General features: G+C 34.4%; 1 long non-coding RNA gene across 1 annotated transcript; it reads right to left on the bottom strand.

The window, feature by feature from the left end:
- Nucleotides 1-428: 428 nt before the first annotated feature.
- Nucleotides 429-3,267, bottom strand: LOC131218431 (uncharacterized). Its single transcript, XR_009157730.1, has 3 exons — nt 2,987-3,267; nt 1,197-1,268; nt 429-980 (listed from the first exon to the last, which is right to left on the bottom strand). It is a non-coding gene; the product is annotated as an uncharacterized LOC131218431 (long non-coding RNA).
- Between the last annotated feature and the right edge of the window lie 1,880 nt (nt 3,268-5,147).

Below are 5,147 nucleotides of genomic sequence, written 5' to 3'. Positions count from 1 at the left end.
ATGTGAAGAAGGAAGACTGGTAGCTTTGGAAGATGGACATAGTGCCGAGAAGATGGACATCAGTAATTTCTTTTAGACAAAATAGAAATTCCTGCTTTTAATTCAATCAGCCATATGTTGATGATAACACGAAAAACCAAAAAGACCCTGCTCGAGTCTTTTTCTAGTGCAAGAAGAAACTGATTTCAATATCACATGAAGTTTATTGTGATGCCAAGTTCAGAACAGGAATCAATGAATAAAATTTGGCTGCAGCAATCATAACTAATGACAGTTTAGATTCTAATTTTAAAAAGGAATGGATATCCCACCGTAATAAGAACAACACCATAACACCATTTGTTCACAGGATTTTTCAGGTTGGATACAGTTGCCATGCAACCATTCAAACTGGCTGCTACAATGTGATAGTAGATATGTTACAAAATGCTTGCATACAAGATGGTGGGCCCATACGAAAACGATGGATGAAAATAGGCAACACTGCTACACTTCTAAGACACATTCCAAACATCATATTGTTTGAACAGTCCTAACATATGAATTAGTGGGCATCTTTTTTGTTAAAACAGGAACATTGGATTTTTCACTTTTTAACTTTCCAATAAATATCCCATGTTGGAAATGTGGCTACATGGCCATTAAATCAGCCATATGTTGATGATGGTGACGCAATAGCCCAACCCAGGACCCGATTCCTACTTTTAATCATAAGAAAATTCTCTCTAATTAATGAGGAACGATCACATACAAACATTGGATGCTATGCTTACTATGCTACCCTGTTATTAGGACTGCTCATAGTAAGCTATGTACCTGAGCTTCACACGTGGCGGATCCTCTGTTCAAGAAACACATTGCCTAATTTTCAGTCCTGAACTGGAAAATATGTTTGCCATACTCCAGTTGAAGGTTTTGGATCTTCTGACATAGTGGACTATTGCTAGCATATGGGTGACACTCCCCTCTGTGCAAACAGCCTAAAAACAGAATATGCATGGAACAAGAATTTCAGTGGAACTGTTTACTACATTGTTCCCTGTGTGAATTGGTGCTTTGGGAACTCCAAACTCAGCAAACAGACAATCAATCAGAGTAGGGATCAAGGATGACAGGTACCTTGAGTTCTGCACCAGTTTTTGCAATATTTTGAAAATCAGAAAAGAATCAGTTTTTAGAAAGTGCAGTTTTCATACCTAATATATCCATAGCTCAAGACCCTTGCTGACAAGCCCCATGAATGCATGATTAGGATTCCTAGCACAACCCTGTTTAGTATAATAGAACAAAACCCATGAAAGGCTGAGTTAAATCAAATCAATTTTAGTTTCTATGATAATGTAGCTAAAGAATTTTCCAATTTGCACTGAAATAATTGACAATACAATCCATTGTATCCAACATTACACTCTTAAACAGAGGATTGTTCAAGAAAAGAGAACAATCTTTGTTCTGATAGAATCGGTCCACACGAAAATCCTCTTCAATGAGTATCTTCTCGCGTGTAAGTAATAGGCGCCAAGCAAGAAATCCTCTTCAATGACTTGTCTTGAGAACCAAATCTCTAAATTTACAATGTGCACATGATTAGTCAAGAAGAAAAAGAAGTGTTGCTAAAGATGTGAAGAAATAGTAACTCAAGAAGGATCTGGAAATTTTGGCGGCAGCAGCAACAGAGATGGTAGCAAAGATTATACTCATCAATCCAAATATATGCATCTAATATTTTCTTAAATTTGGCAAAAATTCTAGATAAATTTAAAAGCCAGTGGCTACTATGAATTCCAGTCTTGCAAGACCCAAACATGCACACATACACATGAAAAAATTGGATCTAATTAATGCAGGATGACATTTCTTTTTGTTTATTTTTTATACCAGACATCATTCTCATCTTGCACAATTTATTTACAAAAATTAATTATAATAGTTCATGCATAGTGGAAACTCTCCATAATACCAAACTTCAAAAGCGAAATACCTGAGTGCAACTTGTCTTGAACAAAATTTGAATTGGTTTTTTGTGAATTTTTATAGAAAAAGAAATATTATTATTTTTCTATGCTAGCAAATTTATCAAAAATTTCTCATAGTATAGGAAAAGAAAGTGACTTAAAGATGAATTCATCTAAAAGTCACACCTAATTCCTCCAAACCATGGATTTCAGGCAAAATTGGGCTTCCTAAAATATTCTTGATCGCTTTCAAAGATGAGAAGAAAAAATTTAGCATCAATTAAAGCATTAACTCCTTTCAACTGTATCCTCACAACTTAATTAAGAGGAAATCAAAAGCTTACCAAAGACATGTATGAGTGCTACTTATTCCTCTAAAACTTGGAAACTGATGGCAAAATCGAGTTTCTTGTGTTTATTTGCCATGATCTGATTCAATATGGGAAAAACCAAAGCAAGTTCAATTTTCTTTTTCAAGGTCATCATCACAATCTCAAATAACAGAAAATAAAAATAGAGATGACTTCATGCAAAATCACCACCCTAATTCATGTAAAAGATTACTACAACTTCCTTGGGAAATCTAGTGTAAACTCATGCGACTAATCTAATTTCCCTGTGAGCTTTCTAGAATCAGGAAATCAAAGGAAATTAAAGTCTCTCTCTCTCTCTCTCTCTCTCTCTCACACACACACACACACACACACACACATTTCTTCCTTTCTGTAATATGGATTAAAAAAAAAAAAAAAAGAGTTTCTTATATAACTTGCAATGATGCCTACCATAAAACAAGAAAATGGAACTAACTAAATTATTATTTTTAGCTTATAATCATGAGCTTAAAATCGAGTTTCTTGCAATAATTCACCACAATTTCTTCCAAAAAAGGAAAAACCATAGAAAATTCAATTTTTATTTAATTTTTTTAAATTTCATCATAATGTCATATTAGTAAGAAATGAAAATAAAATGTATCATAAATTCATGTAAAATATCTGGAAAATTAAGGCAATATCTAAGTTCCCTACATGTTCATTTGTCACAATTTCCTCTTGAGAATTCCGTGAGAGCTGAGACATTGACATGCCCTGTGAAAATGACTATTGCGAATGCGACCGGAACTACGAAGAACCTTGGTTTTTACCAAAAACTGAAGTATCTGCTCCTGGTGGGATTGCATTTCCTCTCCTGCATGAACAGAGTAAGAAAATCACCACAAAAGAAGACTATAAATGTGACCGGATCGGGTTTTCTTGATAAATCTGGACCTAGAATGTGGTGGAAGGACAGAAATGGAGCTCAGAGCGCAGGCCTTGCTGATCTTGAACTTCATTATCTGATTTTCAGATATATGCGAGACTCTAGAGGGAAGCAAATGTTGAATTATAAACCATTTTCACTTCCCGAAAAAGCGATTAAAAAAAATAATAATCTAATTTTACAATGAAAGTTCTTCGAATTCAGTGAGGCAAAGATGTCGTAGTTTGGATGTATCGATCTTAGAGCACTTGAAAGGGGAGTCAAACTCTACATCATTTTCAGCTCCAAACGAAGCTACTTCAAGAAATTTATAGCATCACCAAAAATCTCTCAGATTCCATCCTGAAAGCTAATCATTCAAGCACTCTTTTAAAAGAACACAAATTCTTCACCATTTAAACCATTAGGAACAATTCAAAAGAATTTTTAACATCACATATGTAAATCACAGTGACAAATCTCATTCTCACCTATTTTTCGGTTAGGAATTTCTCAAGGGATTTTCAGATTTTTGAAGTTTTTCTCAGTGTATTTATTGGGAAAATCTCACTTAAAACATAAAATTTTAAAATACTTATGATAAATTAACATATCATTTTATTTATATGTATGTATGTAATGATTATTTGAAAAAAAATAATAATTCAAATAATTCCATGTAATATCATAATAAATTCAGTATAAAATAACAGATAATTAAAAACTGCTGAGATTTTGGTATCTCGTGATAATGACATGATAACAATTTTTTTAATTAATATTTCACAAAAATTGCAAGATTTTAAAAAAACTCGGCAATATTTGTCAGGGACATGAGAATCTCTTAGATTGCCGGTAAGAACAAAAAGGAAAAATCTACCCTTCTCTAGAGCTAATCAATTCAGGAGCTCTCTTGATGGAAGATGTTGAATTCTGCACCATTTTCCACTCAGGAATAATCACTTCAAAGACATTTCCAACATAAAAGATGCAATTCTCTCAGATTCCTGCAAAACAGAACCTCCAAGATCAATTCAAGGGATTGTACGCCATTTTCAGTTCTAGAAAGTGATTCAAAGGAACTTTGCAACGTACATATGAAATCTCTCAAACTTTGCAGGAAAAAAAACTCCACTTTCGGATCTAATCATTTCAAGAGCTCATTTGAAAGAAGAACTTGAATCCTACACCATTTTTAGATCTGAAGGAAGCATTTCAAAAAATATCTCTCCAAAAAATAAAAGTTTGATAATATCATTCATAGGGATTAAACACAAATCTCATTGAGGCCAGACATTAAAAAAATGGCGTGCACCATCTTCTATGCAACAAAACTGATGAGATCGAAGAAACTAGGGACCTCATTAGATGGGCCAGGCGTTGATGAAACGTTGCCTTAAAATGAAACGTGCACCATCTTCTATGCAACAAAACTGATGATGGAAGAAACAGAAATGTAGAGTGCAGTCATGCGAATGCTCACCTATTTGAGATGGTTCTGCACGGTGACTGGTGAGGAAGAGGGCGCTCGAAAGACTCACAGCCCAATCTCGACCGGCGATGAAGAGGGTGCTCGAAAGAGGGAACGGAGAGGAAGAAAATGGCGGTCGAAAGAGGGATTTGGAAATTCCTCTTCTGAAATGGGATAAAAGATTCAAATCCGGAAAATGTGAGTTTTCCATAATTTATAAAATAAACGGTCTTCACAACCGTACAATTAAGGTTCAAGTTACTTAATGGTTAGGATACTATTACATAAGAAAATTATAAATATAAACAATCTACAGCAAGACCCATTATTTGGATGGTCTGGATATCCATATCTCAAACCCACTTTTTCCATGAACAAGTCACCACTATTTTACTTAAAATACAAAACTCACAACTGTTCACCGTGCAAATAACAACGCTATCTTAAGCTTTGGATCTGGTAGGGCTCTATGGCCTCAC

The sequence above is a fragment of the Magnolia sinica genome, chromosome 11 (assembly GCF_029962835.1).
Source record: "Magnolia sinica isolate HGM2019 chromosome 11, MsV1, whole genome shotgun sequence".
Lineage (NCBI taxonomy): Eukaryota > Viridiplantae > Streptophyta > Magnoliopsida > Magnoliales > Magnoliaceae > Magnolia > Magnolia sinica.
The sequence above is the reverse complement of the archived record's forward strand: the minus strand, read 5'-3'. Positions and strand labels throughout refer to the sequence as shown.